Below are 17,902 nucleotides of genomic sequence, written 5' to 3'. Positions count from 1 at the left end.
AGCAGCACCAGAACCTACGGGAGGAAAACATGGAACACAGATTACAGTCTCAATACATATTTGAAAGAGATGCACTTCAATACTAATGCACACATTCAGAAATGGACACATGCACTCATGGACACTAACACACATGCACACTTGGGCACAGGCACACTTGCACACATGCACAGGACACAGTAAACACACACATCAATACCGTGTTACACTACTCAATTTACTACCTGTCAATTACAGTTATTGTGGACACAGTCACCAGCATGTCTACTACAGAGTTACACTACTCTTCCTAGTTTTATAAATTGTTTTACAGATACTGTTAAAAGACTCACCAGCATGTATGGCCTGCCTCGTTGATACATGGGAGGGACCTGGAAGTGTGAAGAGAGTAATGTCAGTGGGCACATGTGTGCCATTTGTTTTGCACATGATACAGTACAGTAGTACACTAGTTCCCTTATACACATCAGCTGCACATCATGTCTGTATATATATCATGATGACAGATACATACCACATGCACACCTTATGCGTGCATGAAGTAACAGCGTACAGAACAGTCATATGTACATACCAGGAGTTAACTCTAATCTCACCCTTACCTCTCTTCAAGCGTCATCTCAAATTGTACTTCCAAAACCACTGGCTTTGTTCTTCTTGGAGTCAGGCTAACATCCCTCTCCCTACGCTCTCTTCACCTTTAACCCCTCATTGTGCATAGAAACTAGCTTCTACCCTGTTTCTTTCACCTTGATGTCCTTCTATGCTCTGACCTACTTCTCCCATCCCTCCCACCTCCTCTTGACTGTCTTCCTTGTTTTCCTCACTTCCCTTCTTGACTCCTGCCTCTTCCATATCATTGTATCTGTCATACTCCTTCTACTTCTCTACCCTTCTGAGCCCTAACTATTATGTATATGGCTTTTGCCTTATTGCATAACCATTATGCTTTAGGTAGGATTGCTTTGAAACCAACAGTACATTGTGTATGACTCTAAACTGTTTGACTTCCTTACATGTATGTTTATTTAATTAACAGGCTGGTGTACAATTCTATTATGTTGGCTGTCTGTATTGACAACTTGTCTGTCTGCCTTTATTACGTTATGTGTGGAGCTTTTCTCCACAGGCCTCTACTGAAAATGAACTCATATCCAGCTAGACTATCTGGGTCAACAAATGTAAAAGTAATAACAATAAATGAATATGGCATCTTACCTGCACGCTCGCTGTCTTGCTGCTGTGTGGATCCAACCTCCATCAGGATGCATGATGTTTGCTGTTGTTCTGGGGCTGGATCCACAACACTTAGCAGTAGCCCCTCCTGTCTGGTGAGGGGGGGATGTGTGGCCAAGCCCCACCTGTGGCAGCCTGTTGCCTGCGGATATCTGCAGCACGCTGGCGGACATTTCTTATCAAATCACTGCAGTGATGTCTCACCTGCTCATATGTCCTATCATGCATGCCAACATCATTTATCCTGCTAACGAGGCTTTGCCACAGTGCAGACCTCTCCTGCTGATTCTGGGTGGTGCGTGAGAACAGGATGGCATAGTCACGCACCAGGCTCTGGTGGATCACGTCATCCTCTGCAGCAGAGTACACAGGATTTCTTTTAGGTGCCATGTCTATCTGGAAAGGTACACAAACAGGTTATCAGCATAGTATCTCAACAATACATGGTACACATTCTATACAGGGTGTGTTAACTTCTACTTATTACTGATTGGTTAAAACCTGATTACAGTGTAGCTATCATTCTATGTCATTTGTACTAAGTACTTGGCCTTCAGACCAGTTGTTTTACATTAGGGAGGTTGGTGGCAAGCACTGTGGTGGCAGGACACATATCTTTCATCCATTGAAGTTGGGAACTGCTGATTGTGGGCCCAGTGTACAAGTGTATTACTTCTGGTATGGGCAGTTGTCCTTTAGGCCAGTTATTTAACATTAACGAGGTTTGTGGTCTGCACTCATGTGTGACAATAGGCTGTACTCTGCCATTCATAGCTGGGGACATCTGGTATCAGGTTTATAGTGCCTGCATATCTGAGCTGTATCTTACTGACATTGCTACACCTTGTTTGTTGTAGCAAACACTACATCAGGCCTCCTGCATCTACCTTTGTTTATATGCTTGTTATCTGTTAGCTTGTTATTTCACTGGTATGCTACTTCCACATAGTACACATCTTTGCAACACATCTGTGACTCACTACTGTTATCTGCATTGCTTACTGTACGTACTTCCATGTTACACATGACAGCAAGTGACTGCTTGTCATTGTTGCATTTACTTCATTGTGACACATTGCACTTAGGTTACCTGGCATTTGCTCACTGGCGCTTTTATATCAGTCAGCAGTTGTAGGTAATGTCAGTACACCCTCACTCCCCACTGGACCTTGTTTTCAATCATTACTGATTACAGAGTTCACAATAGTATTCTAGCATGTCCAGAGGTCAGTTGTCAGTTCCCTCCTCAGTCCAGCTGGTGAGTGTGGTACTCCAGAGACAATGTTAGAACAGATGCATGTACACAGACAACCCCCTCCTCCTAACGACAAATTCAAACTCATGTGAGTGATGCAACCATATACCAGACTGGAGGCTAGGCTCTGTCTACTCAATACCGCCATAACCAGTCACGTGGCAAAGGGGATCACTCACTACACTTCCAGTCTCACGTAGACCCTAACACAACAGCGGACCTAACACATGATCACACATGATCATACTTGTAGGCTCAGACCACAGCTCTGCCTATGCAGCAGAGACCTCCTATGCAGACATCCAGGCAACCACTACCACATAAGCGAACATGTGCAACACATATCACACAAAGCCAATGTGCTGAACACTCACAGCCATTAACAGTTAACAACACACCTCATACACCTGTACTAGGTGCCTCTATGATCAGGCACACTCACATCACGTTCACCAGGCTTAACGAGGTGAGGGTCACGGTGTGCAGCCTGTCAGTCACTATGACCTGCCACATAACACAAACAGTCAGGTAACCCCAAGGCAGGTACAGGTATGACTCAGTCAATGTCCATGCTGCTGTGAATGGCCTGACACATTCCTCCCTGGACTACATGACATGAGACATTACAGAGCTCTCTGAGCACGTAGCCCGGGACAGTTTGACCCTGACCTTGAGTAGCATCCTACCCTCACCTAGAACAATGCCACAATATCAAGGCACAATGATCCCTTCCAACAATTGACTGACATACTGGTGTCATTCACAGGTGTGCCAATCCCTGCCATCTTGGGGTGGTATGCTTTGCTAGGGACAGCTTGCACCTGTCACCACAGTCCTATTGACATTTGGCGGAGCCTCCTGCTACACCCATAGTGCCTGTATTAGGCAAGGCTCATAAGGCAAACCCACATCCATTTGTATCACAAAGGATGAGGAAGTAAGAGTGATGCTACTCAACACTGGGCGTCTAGACCCAAGGATGCACGCACCCAAAACCCTACCTAGCATTCTGGAGATCGATATCTGTGCAGTAACATGAACCTGTTTCAGGTTTCACAGGAGCACACCAGTACTACCACGTTATAGCTGTTACCATTCTTGTCGGCCACAACACTTGAACAAGGGAGGGGAGTATCAGTATTCAATGCAGATTCCCACGCCTCCACATTGGTGGCACAGTACAACATAGGTGTTAGGCCATTGAGTACAGTAGGCGTGGTTGGGGACCTGGGGAAGAAACATGGTAGCAGTCTGTCATTTGTCTACCACATGGCCAGCGTGGATTGACAGACATGTTATATAGCCCAGCTAATCATGACTGATTCACATGTATGGCAGGGGAGGTCATTGTGCCTCTGTACTCATCCATCATCAGGCCTATAATTGCATACAATGCACCTTTTGGGATGTACCTAACCAGACACCTACAGCAACTGGTACAGGACAACAGTACATCATCAAGGGGATGCAATGGCTCACACAGATGTCATATGCTGCCCAGGTAAAGTGAATCCAGCTGGACTCAGTGGCATACTGCCTGTTCAGGGGCAATCTGTGCATGCCATATACAGCCATGTCCTACCTAGCAGTAATGAGCGTGATGTACCTCAGGCAATCAGAGTCCCATACAGCCACATGCTCAGGAGAGCTGGACCTCAGCACTGACATACATGGACATGCTGGAGGGGCATATTCCTAACCAACAGGCTCCCTTCACTCTGTAATGAGCTCACACTACTGGTTAGGCAGAGTCCCTCATTGACTCTCTTCCATAGGAATCTGGATGAGTGGATGGAGATCATAGTTGTACCCCAGGTATCACTTCTATGTCGCTGTTAGACAGAGGCATAGTATACTAAAAGTCGGACAAGGGCATAGCAGCATAACTTGTGATTGGGTGGCAAAAGACAAACACATTCTACTAGGCTTACCAATGCCCTAGGGCAAATAGCCTAGTATGAACCTATGAACTGTTCATTCTCAACTGTTCGAGCTCATTACAGAGTAAAGGGAGCCTCTCAGTTAGGAATTTGCCCCTCCAGCATGTCCATGTATGTTCTATTCAGTCGCTTACCGCTTGCTCAGAGGTGACCTTTGCCCAACATACAAGGCCATGTCAGACCCAGATTTGATGAATATGCTTCACCTAAAAGAATCTAGATCCATCAGAGCCACAAGGCCAGGAGACTTAAACCTCGACACGGCTATTAATAGGACATGCTGGAGGGATAGATTCATCACCCAAAGACTCCCTATGCTGTGGAACAAAATCACGGTATATGTGAGGCAGAGCACCTCGCTGGCCTTGTTCAAGAGAAATCTTGACCAATGGATGGGTGATCGCAGATATACCCCAGGGATTACCTCAGTGTCACTGCTCGACAGAGGCACAGCAAAATAATGGGTATGGTTCCCCATACTAAAGGGGTGGCGTAAGCCACAAAGCGATGGGCTAGGCTTGTAAATGCCCTCGGGCAGATAGCCTAGTATGAACCTATGAACATGTGTGTACTGCTATAGTACTTCTGCCATATGTTGCATGTGTGTGTGTTGTGAGGGATGCACAGGTAATGGCCAGATACGTCTGCACAGGTGACACGTGTGACACATTCTGGGTGTTCATCCATACATACTGGATGTGTGCTGCCATCCAACCCTGTGATGTGGACACACATTACTCAGCCTGGATATACATATCTGAACAACACCACAAGCACAATACACTACCTTGCTATGTATGCATGTTATTACACAGTTATTCAGTAGTTATGACAGTGATGCTATCCATGCAGCCCACTGGGCCAGTGGAAGCCACAACACACACCGCCAGCACATTTGCATATGCTTACCACAGACATCCCACATACTGCATGTACTGTGCACACAGTTATCTAACCCAGAACAACTGCACACCACTTATTAATCCTGTCCAGTGGACTACAGATACAGGCATATTGTATAACAATAGTAGGAGGCTACTGCAGCACAGGGCAGATTCACATGACAGGAAGGCATCTGTTGTCTGCAGTGTTAAGATGCTTCACATTCACCAAATGCACAGATATTGCCAACAATGTTGCAGACAGTTTAGGTGCAGGTACCCCCATTGTCCTACACACGTGTTATTAGTTATCCCAGATGACTGTAACCTCCCTATCCTCTCACATGTCGAGGTGAGAGCCACCCTCATCATTGCAGAACACATATCATCACTGTTACGAAATGGTATCCCTGGATGTGTGCTACATTCACCCCTGGAGGACATAGCACCACATGACAGACTGATATTAATCCCTGGCCATACTACAGGATATGTACCTGAACAGTGCCATACATACACAGTGGTCCCACACCAATGAGGAGGAACCTCTACTGACCCTGGGAACTACTGCATCATATGCACAACTGGCCTTGTGTTCTAAGCTATGGAAGTGTTAGTTATGGCCCACATGTACAACAATATTACATATGTTTATATTTCATGACTATCTACACACAACCTATCTCATGGACATACCTATAGATAGTGAACTATGATACATTTGGAGGTGTCACAGTATACACAGGATTAACCTGCTACTTTGCATTACCTTTTTTTATGTGGCAGCTTTTGGTGTGTCAGTCGTGCTGCTTGAATTTTGCTGCTGTTGCTGCTGCTGCTGCTGTTTTTCTGCTGGCTGTTTGTATATTTTGTTTTGTCTTCTCTCTCTGTCTCTCTCTCTCTCTCTCTCTTTCTCATTTGGTTTGTGCAATGACTGTATTGCATGAGTGGAGTGTGGGTACTGAATACTTTTGTAGGTATCTGCATAGGTCCATGTGATGGCCTCTGCACCAATTGTAAGGCAGCATTTGCTAATTGCAAGCAGCTGGGTGTGTACTAATTGCATGTCTCACTGTGATTTCAGGACACTGCTATAAAAGGGTATGTGAGATAGGCGTTGCCCTTTCAGATTGTAGGGCGTGGACCATGCTGGTATGCTGTTGACAGTGTTCTGTGAGTGTGAAGGTTAGTACATCTCCCATGCTTCATGCTGTGTTGTAGATTCAGGTTGCTGCATTTATCTTGCCTGTTCCCTGTAGTGAGTGTGTATGCATACTGACACCTACAACTATATGTCATATGTATTGCTATATAAATATATATATATATATATCTGTGTACATATACATACTTTCATATATGTACATTAGCTGACATTATTGGGTACAAGCTAACAATTAGCAGGGCTGTTTCCGTTAACACTACTCTAGTATGGGAATCCAGTAATTGGGACTATAAAAGTCTGCCTGACATGCTTTGGGTAGTAGACATACTATATTGCCTTTATCTTCATTCCTACTATTACATGTTCCACTTATTTAGCACTATATTCCTGTATGAGAGTCATGGCTTAGTGGTAGGTCATACAGACTAGTGTTACAATGGTCTTGTGGTAGGGCCTACTAGTATGCTCATATTCTGCTTTTGAGTTGAGTATAGGGCCTATCAATCACAGTGCTGGAGGCACCTTTAAGCAGTTAAAGGGCTTAGTAGGTCTCACAGGAGCCAGGCTGTGTTGCAGATTCTGGTTGCTGCATATATCTTCACTGTTTCCTGTAGTGAGTGTGTATGGCTACTGAGACCTACGATTATATTTCATATGTATTAATATATATTTATATATATGTATGTGTAGATATACATACCTTCACATATGTACATTACCTTACATTATTATGTACAAGCTAACAGGTAGCAGGGCTGTTTCTGCTCACACTGAACTAGTATGGGAATGCAGTCATTTGGCCATTAAAACTCTACCAAACATGCTTTGGATAGTACATCTCCTATATTACCTTTATACTGATTCCTACTATTACATGTTATATTTATTTTAGCAGTGTGTTCTTCCAAAGCAGGCATGGCTTAGTGGTAGGTCAAACAGACTAATGTTACCTAGGTCCTGGTTTGAGACTGACAGTGGGAATTTTTACTTTGCAAACTTTCGAACTGAGTACAGGACCTGTCAATCAAAGTGCTGAGGCCACCTGTAAGCAGTTAGAAGGGTAAGTAGGTCACACAGGGGTCAGGCTGTGTTGCAGATTCAGGTTGCAGCAATTATGTTAACTTTTTCCTGTAGTGAGTGTGTATGGCTACTGAGACCTACGATTATATTTCATATGTATTAATATATATTTATATATATGTATGTGTAGATATACATACCTTCACATATGTACATTACGTTACATTATTATGTACAAGCTAACAGGTAGCAGGGCTGTTTCTGTTCACACTGAACTAGTATGGGAATCCAGTAATTTGGCCATTACAACTCTACCTGACATGCTTTGGATAGTACATCTCCTATATTGCCTTTATACTGATTCCTACTATTACATGTTATATTTATTTTAGCACTGTGTTCTTGTAAAGCAGGCATGGCTTAGTGGTAGGTCATACGGACTAATGTTACCAAGGTCCTGGGTTCAAGACTGACAGTGGGAATTTATTTTTCTTAGCAAACTTTCGAACTGAGTACAGGACCTGTCAATCAAAGTGCCATAAAGGCACTTTTAAGCACTTTAAACCAGGTCTGCGCTGTTTGCTGAGCTCACGCATGCGCACTGGCGGTGAGCTCCGCTAACAAGCGCACACCAGCTATTTTATTTGAAAGAAAAGAAAAGGGGTGACAGGAAAGTGGTGAAAAGGGGTCACAAAGAGGGTAAGACAGTAGGGAAAGAAGCGTGGGATTTGCAGGAAGGGTGTAGGTAAGGCCCATAGATGCCCATGTCTTTTGCAGCAACAGCTGTATATTTCTATGTATTTTGGTGAGACATTTGAAACCTTCCACCTCTGAGAGAGGTGTCAGGACAACATTAATATTTGTTGTACAGCCAATTGTAATTAACAGTTTAGATGTCCAGCGGACATGTCTGCGACATGGACAGCTATGTATGGGGCGTAATTTTTTGTGGGACAGAGTGCCCTTTTTTTTTTACAGGTGAGAGTGGTATGACAGGTGAAGGAAGTCGGTAAAGCTGGGGAGGTAGGTTGGGTAGGTTAACAGACAAGACAGACAAGACGCATACAGGGACGGTGTATGACACACGTGGGGGTTACACAATTGACGGGGACGGAGGTTGGGATATCCGAGATGCACAAGCCCACAGATGGCAACAGTGGAACTGATATCCCCACCCATAGGCAGTTGCCACTGTTCCTTCACAGCCCAGGACGGGCTGTGCTGGGGGCTGTGGCGAGGCAACGGCCGGGGCCGTTAGCTGTGCCACACGAGCCTCGAGCTGGCGTAGGGGTCCAAGAACAGTGTCTTGGATCTCCCTATGCACCACAGACCGGACACCGCGGAGGGTGAGTGGACGAACCCCTCCGGCCACACTTGCAGAGGGGGGACGGGCCCCATCCCCTGCAGCTATTCCACCCGAAGGTGGCACAGGGCCACCGGAGGGGGGTCCGGCCTGGGCACTAGTGCCAGGTGCAGTCGCCAGCTGAGGTGGGAGAGGTGGGTCCGCTGGGACCTGCCTTCCCAAGCGTTCTAGGTTTGTGAGTAGTTATGTTAGTTTGGGTTAGTGGCATTTTATTCCATTCAGATTAGTTGTAACAGCATGCATTGGTATTCCCATCAAACAAACATTGGGCATTTGCCGGGCCTCCTGGATACAACGGTTCAATTGGTCCTGCTTGCGTCTCTTCAGGTCCGCATGGTGGTGACGGACCTGCTCACCAGTGCGTGGAATGCCAGTAGCACTGGTCAGATCACGAGCCAATTGGTCCCACGCCTCTGCCCTATATACTCCCCATGAGACCTGGCCCTGCATGAGTTGGGCCTCGTGATTATGGACAAGGAGCCAGACCATGTATCTGGACTCCTCAACGCCCCAACGCTGTGCTCGAAAGCAACGTCCCTCACCTACTCCACTCATGCTGACTGCAAGTCTGTTCTACAATCAGTTATGCTGTGTATTCCGCCTATGGGGCTTATATATGCCGCTTTTCGCACATTTCTCTGATTGGCCATTTTGGAATTGTATCTACTTCACTGAAAATGCTTTCTCATGCTCCATTCTGGGTTTTATCCCATATATATGCTATTTCTGCATTTCTAGGTATTGCTGTCATGGCCTGGTGGTTTAGTTCCTTGACTGTAGTGCATGGTATCCTGGGTTTGAATCTGGCAACTGATTTTTGCTTTTCCTGACAGAAATGAGTTGAGGACCTGTCAATCAAACATGCCAAAAGCACTTTTAAGCACTTTGAACCTGTTCTGCGCTCGTTTGCGGAGGTACTTATGCGCACTGGCAGTTAGCCTGTGGGGCGGCAAAGCGGTGTGCGCTGGGATAAATCTTAATTGGCTAGCGACACACATGTTCAGCTAATTGCACACAGTTTCAGCCTGTTTACCGCTGCTTGGCAACGGGCACGCAGTTTGCAGCTTTTTAAACACTACTCAGCTACGGGCACTCTGTCTCACGTCAGCTTAGCTATCAGTACATTTCTGACTATTTTTATTCTTATGTTACTTCAAAATGCTCTATTTCATTCCATTTTACAAAAGGGAATACATTTACATTTGTACAATAATGTCAGGGGGCTTTTTAGTGCTTATTTACAAATAAAAAAAGGTTGTTGTAGGGGCTCGAACCCTGCCTGCCTACTCTTAGGGCGGCTACTCTACCGCTAAGCTATTATTTCTTGGCTTACTTTGCATATTTAGTTCTTATATCCTTTTCCACTGACTGCTAACTGTGATTGCGCTAGTAGCACACCAGCACACAGTAGCAAACATTTCTGAGGTTTAACAAAAAAAAAGGTTTTAATTTACTTTTATGACATCTCTTCACTTTATACACTGATGGCCAGTCGGGGCATGTGTTGTATAGTGTGTTTATTCACATTTTCATGGCCTTTCTCGTGGCTGTTTACTTTCAGCCATTCTAGTCTTCCGGGGGCGTGTCCACTTGCAGAGCTTAGCCTACAGACACGCCCCCTACTCTCTTACACGGACCGTGTAAGAGTTACTTGTGTGATTCAGCATGCCTCATGCACCTCATGCATATGCATGACATGCTGACATCACACAGTTTAACTGCAGCCTCCGTGTAAGAGTTATAACTCTTACACGGAGGCTTCCTGAATCTGGCCCAATATCTTTATATACATTTTCTTCAGACTTGTTTTTTAAACTTTTTATTAGATTTTAAGAATAGCAATATATAAAATCAAAAACTGTTAAAACATAATAACTATTTAACTATTTAAAAAGTCCATAATAAGATTTCCTTATAAATAATTAAATCATTAATACTTTTCAAGTACATAATTTAATTTTTGCCAAGTTATATATTGATGGGTGATATTAGGAGTTATCATTTTTACAGTTAACAATTCTTTTTTACAAACACTCTTAGCTAAATAAACAAATTCAATAATTTATGGGGTAGTTTTACTTTTCTAATTACTTGTGATAACTTTCCTAGCTATGGCTAAAACAGACCAAAGAAGAGGCACTTGCAATGTTGGGATAAAATCTGGAACTGGAGCATTGAATAAGATCAATGAATTAGTGAGTATACATTTATCTGATCACAATGCTTGAGTAAAAGTTTTGAACTCTATCCAAAAAGAAGATATTATCCTATACTATAAACCTACCCAGCATCATATGCTTTACCACATCCCCAGCAATTAATATTTGCTGATTTATATATTAATGCAACTTGATGAAGAGTTAAAAAGCTCCATGCAAATACTTCCACATAAAGAGTTTCCAATAAAGTGAACTGGTATATTTTCCTGCAGATTTTAAAAATATTTGTATTGGCATCTGAAAAAAACTTTATTAATTTTTGTAGAATAGTTCAAAAATGTCAAATTAGGAAAAGTAAAATCAATTCTAATAAGTCCATATAGTCTAGATAAATATGACTTATTAGTTATAAAATTACTACTAAAACTGAAAAAAAAAATTCTAAAATTTTTGGGACAGACTTCATAAATGAGTCAAACAATACTTTTATCAGTAATACATTTTTTATAAATTTGTATATTCAGCCAATTATTCTTCTCTAAACTATATCTAGCTAGAAAGAAATCAGCCAAATGTATTTTAGTGCCATTTAGGAGTTGATGCCAAAAAAGTTAAACTACTATTTTTAAGTTCTAACATTTTACTCAAATTAAGTGTCTCGAAACACCTATTTGTATATGGTATGGGAAACAATAAAAATAACAGTTATTTAACCAGATAATTCAAATTCATATAGCTTTCAAATCTGAGAAGGTTGTAATTGACAAAAGGAATGGAGATACATTTATTCATATCATTCATACAATATATTTTTTAAATCCAATAAAATTTATTAAACACAAGTTGTATATGAGATTCTACAGCAAATTTATTATTAGCAAATAAAGTTCTTTCATGGATTAATTTCCATCTTAAATCACATGAAGAGTTTAGCCATTGAGCTATTATTTTAATAATGACAGACATAGCATATAGTTTAATATTTGAGAAACCTATACCACCTTCCTCCCAACCATTTGTCTGCCATTCAAAAGATGTCCTTGGTTTATTAAGGTACCACAGATATTTAAGAAGAGTAGAGTTTATTTTCTTTAAAATATGTTTTTGAAAGGATTATAGTTAGCGATTCCATATAAAATAAGATTTTAGGCAAAATTGACATTTTAATTAATGTAAATTGGTCCTCCACTGTGAAGAATAATCTATTTCAATTTCTGGTTAATTGAGTAACTATCAATTATTTTTTTTTATAATTTACTAATATTGAATCTTTGCAATGGGACGTAATAATGATTCAAACATATTTAATTTGTGAATTATCCCATTTAAAATTACTATAACTTTTCAAAAATGATTTTTTTTATTAATTAGCAAAGTATTTGTTTTACAATGATTAAATGTCAAACTTGAAATCTCTTCAAAACATTTTATAGAATTAACTATATATTTTAACATTTCTATATTACCAATAGTTAGCAAAATATCATCCACAGAAAGTTCTATTTTAGAGGTATAATTTTCATCTATTGAAAAGCTCTTTATATTTTTATTTGACTTAATGTAGTTGGCAAAAGGTTCTATAAACAATGCAAATAACAAAGGAGACAGTGGTCATCCTTGTTTTTTGCCTTTTAAGATTTTAAGTGATCTGGATAGAAAGGGGTCTATTTTAACAAAATAAAATGAGTTGTTATAAAGTTTTGTTATATTTATAAACTACAGAGAAAATTATATTATTTAAGCACTTTAAATAAGTCCAATTCACTAAGTTAAAATCTTTATCTAAATGTAAACTTATTATCAAAAATTCTTGCTTTTATTTGCAATATCTATTAATGAATTAAGAGTAACAATATTATCTTGAACACCCTTATTTAATATAAATCCAATTTTATCTTCATTTATTAATCCTGGCAAAATAAAATTTAGTCTTCTCACTAGCATAGACATAAATAACTCATAATCAACATTTAAAAGTGAAATAGGAAGATATGAAGAGCATATTTTAGGGTCCTTATATTATTTTCATATGGATGAACAAGAAAAAAATCTTCAAGATGGGGGTACTTTTGAAGTAGATTTAATTTCTTCAAAAGCTTTTAACAGAATGTTTAATATATTGTCAGGAATTAACTTATACAGCTGTGGTATTATGCCATATAGTCCTTGAGCATTGTTGGTTTTAAGAATTTTAATTTGATCTTTTAATTCCTTAAAAGAAAGTGTTCCTTTGTTCTTTAGTTAACTTATAGTCTGTTATCTTTAAAAAAGCTATCAGCTAAACTACTATTCTCGAAAGTATTATTATTGTTATTAATTTGTTTTTAATAATTCCTAAAATACTCTAATATATCTTTTAAATCTGTCACAGTTTTATTCTTATTTCCAATTTTATATGTGATCTCTTTAATAAGATTTATATTATTCATATTATTTGATCTATTATCTAATCTATGCAGACTTTTAGGGTTTATAGACTATGACTGTAAGTTTAGTTTTTCTGAATTTATTGAAATCTTATGATGCAGTATTTCAACATATTTTTGATTCAAAGCTTTCAACTCTGAATTTACAGGCTTATCATTAGGTTTTAAATTTAACTTTAATTTATCTATATTAGATTGCAAAAAAATAGTTCTTCATCCCATTCCTTTCTTTTACAAATCCACAAATTTACCATTCAAATAAGCTTTTTGCATATCCCAACTTTACCATTATTATCAAACTCTAAAAATGAATTATTTAATTTATAAACCATTTACTAAAGTCATTAATTTTGATTATGTATGCTGGAAGTCTCTAACAATGAATTATGTTATTAGGCTTCAGTGTAAGATTGAAGGTAACTGCATTGTGATCAGTTAAAGGACAAGAAATGATCAACACATCCTCAGTTTAAGAATACAAGCCACTAAAAGTAATAACTCTAGCAATATTAGTTTGGATACCAAATCTAAATGAATAATGAGTATAATTCAGAGAGTTTGTTAATCTTAAATCATAAATATCTCTCATATTCATTGAAATGCTAGAAGTCTAAATCTCAAAAAGCCCTCACTCGAAGCACTCTTTAAAATGGAGAACATCGACATTTGTGCTGCAACAGAGACCTAGTTCAAAGCAGCAGAAAGCACCCCTGCACTACCAGGCTATAACTCATTACACACCTTTTGGCCCCAGAACTTGCACTAAAGCTCCAAAGGCAGTGGTGTTTCCATATTCATAAAAGATGCACACACCTCCAGACTGGTAGCTCAATATAATGCATCAGAGATAATTCGGGGGCAGCTAATATTGGGTAAGACAGAGATTCAGGTCATAGCCTGCTATAGGTCCCCAACCATGTCCCAAGACTCACACTCTACATTCCTAAGCACCCTGGAGAATGTTAAGGTCCAACCTAACACTCTCATACTGGGTGACTTCAACTACCCCTCCATTAACTGGGAAAACTACTCATGTACCAATACACTTGCCCAACGTTTCCTGGAATTCATAAATTCCAATGCCCTGGACCAGATAATTCTTACCCCCACTAGAGGTAGCAACATACCTGACCTGGTCATTACTAACATGGGCGACCACTGCTCTACACCAATAGTTGATCTCCCTGATTAGATCCGACCACAAACTAATTACCTTGGAAATCCACATCCTTCGCACCCCCGCAAAGGTAACCACCATGAAAAACTTCTCCAAAGCTAACTTTGGGCTCCTAAAAACAGAGGTGGCTAACTTCACAGCACCCATGCAAATGGAGAATAGTTACATGACTGCCAAATCATACACCAATGCACTTTACAAATACGTACTCAAATGCATGGATCTCGTCATACCAAATAGAACCAAGATGCTCTCCTCCAAAAAGAAGGAATCTGGTGGTCCCTAGCCATAAACAAGCTCTACAATAGAAGAAGAAAACTGATGTGGAATAAGGTGAAGTCCCAAGACTGGAAAAACTCCCTTATCAGCCTCAACAAAAAATTGAGATCCCTCATCAAATCCTCTAAAGCTAGCTATGAAATCAGAATTGCAGCAGATAGTAAAGACAACCACAAGGCCTTCTATATTTATGCAAAGAATCTCTATATCAATACCCAGATTTGCTCTGAGCTACTGCACAATGGTACCTCCTATACTGAGCCAACAGATATTGTGAATATACTGGCCGAGAGATTCAATGCAATTTTACCCCCCCCAAAGGACCAATAAAAATACCAGTAGATTGCCAGGCACCCAGTATTACTGCTGCACAGCTTAAAACAGCACTGTCCAAGTCCAAGAATACAGCTTCTATAGAACCTGACAATATCCCTGGCTATTTTATACATGGACTACAAAGTGAACTGGCACCTCACCTGTATGCCCTGTTCAATCACAGCTTCACCTCAGGCTTTGTCACTACTGAATGGCACACTGCTACAGTCATCCCACTCCACAAAGGAGGAGCAACAACAGACCCTGGGAACTATTGCCCTATTACCATTATGAGTCTGATGTGCAAAGCTATGGAATGCATCATCATGGACCTAATAAACAAGGATATAGGAAATCTCCAAACTCTGGATCCCACACAGTTGGTTTTGTGAAAAGTAGATCATGCCTGCTCAACCTGGTCACCCTCTTTGAGTCAGTCACCAGAGGTGTGGATGAAGGCAAGGTGGTTCATACAGCCTACCTTGATCTGGCCAAGGCCTTTGATACCATTTCCCACTCAGGAATCATAGAAAAACTCAATAAGCTAGGCATTAACCCCTATATTACTAGGTGGATTACAAACTGGCTCACAGATAGAACCCACAGTGTGAAAGTAGCTGACTCCAAGTCAGACTCCCAACCAGTCATGAGTGGAGTCCCACAAGGTTTGGTCCTGGGTCCTCTCCTGTTTGGTATCTACTTCTCTGAAGTCCAGGCCAACATGAAGGGACTTTAGCTGACAATGTTTGCTGACGATTGCAAGTTGGGAGCTATTATTAACTCCCCAAGTGATGTTGACATCCTTCAGAAAGGCCTCACTGAGACAAACGACTGGTGTCAGAACCATGGCCTTAAGCTCAATGCCAAAAAAATGTGTCATCACCCCCCTTGGGAAAAACCCAGTTTCCATGAATTACCACATCGATGGTAGTCCACTGAACACAGACGGCATTATAAGACATCTGGGAACATAGGTTGACAGCAACCTCTCTTTTGACCACCACATTGCCACAGTGGTCAGAAAGTCCTTCTATGTGTCACATCTCATTAATAAGAGTTTTGCATCCAGGAAGAAAGAGGTCATTATCTCACTCTACTCTTCCCTCATTAGGCCAATCATTGAGTACAACACCCCATTTGGCATGTGTACTTCACTAGACACCTGCAACAAGTGGAGAGGCTGCAAAAGTACCTCACAAAGAGGATCCTAGGCCTTAACCACTTGTTCTATATGGACCGACTCAAAAAACTCAAACTCTTCTCTGCCTCATATCATCTACTTAGAGGTGATCTCTGTTTGACTTACAAAGCCATGACTGACCCAGCTCTGTTAGAAATGCTACATCTAAAGAAATCCCAATCACTCCACACCACATACTCCAGAGACCTCAACCTCATTACCACCATCAAAAGAATATGCTGGAGGGACAGGTTTATAACCCAGAGACTGCCCATGCTATGGAACAGACTTCCCATACATGTCAAGCAGAGCACCTCACTGGCCCTCTTCAAGAGAAATCTTGCTGAGTGGATAGGAAATAGGACATTCACCCCGGGGATCACTCCAGTGGCTCTACTCAACAGAGGCACTGGGAATTAAGGTCGGGTGGCACAATGCCAGGGTAATCCAATCGATTAGGCTTGTAAAGGCTCCAGGGCCATTAGCTTAGTTCACACCTATGAACCTATGAATTAATAAAATTATTTAGATGTTTAGCAACTGAAGAGAGTCTTGTTTTTTTATCACTAGCATCATCCTTATCTGATAAAATACAATTAAAATCTCAGGCTATAATCATCTCTCATTTTGCATACAAAGTTATAATCTCCAAATATTTCTTTAAAACTTTAGCTCCAATCCCAGGAATCCAGTGGGTACGTACAAAAGTATAATATTCTTTATTTATTTCTACTACAACCAATCCCAACATTTCTTATCAGAATAAGTATCAATCACTTTTGGCAAAACTTCCTTAAGATGAGGGTGCCTCTTCTTTTTGATGTAAAATGAGAGCCAACTAAAACTGAATAGTCTTTTGAAAACAATCTGTCTACATCCATGGCCAATAACTGTGTTTCTTGTAAAAAAAAAAATATGTGAGCATTGTGTACCTCTAAATATTCAACTAAATTACCATCTTTATTGGATTATTTAAACCATTAATATTCAATGATACACATTTATAAACTGACATCTTCAAAATCAAATAATTTAAACATGAATATACAATGGTTTAATGCAGTTAATAAGGATAAAGTTTTAATACAGCTTGTTTTGGGCAAACACATTAAACTAAAATTAAACAATCAGTCCTAAAAACATGTATATACCCTAATATGGAATAAAAAAATACTGGTTTGACGATATAATTATACAAACGACTCTCAAACAACTACATTATACTACCTAATCTAAATCCATTGCTACTACTTCTTAATATTAAACTTATAACATCATAAACTAAAATATCAAAGCACACCCATGTTGTAATTTGCATATTTATATTCTGCATATTTAATAAACATTGTATATCTAACTGTATAATATTCAAATATAACACAACACGTAGTTATCCACTTATACTTTTCACTACTCTATTTTAGCTATACACTAACCCTAAATACAATTTTAAAATTTACTATTAAACTAACATACGTTAAGTCTTTTCATGAAACACATACATAT

The sequence above is a fragment of the Protopterus annectens genome, chromosome 7.part0 (genome assembly GCF_019279795.1).
Source record: "Protopterus annectens isolate FY-2018-M chromosome 7.part0, PAN1.0, whole genome shotgun sequence".
Taxonomy (NCBI): domain Eukaryota; kingdom Metazoa; phylum Chordata; order Ceratodontiformes; family Protopteridae; genus Protopterus; species Protopterus annectens.
The sequence above is the reverse complement of the archived record's forward strand: the minus strand, read 5'-3'. Positions refer to the sequence as shown.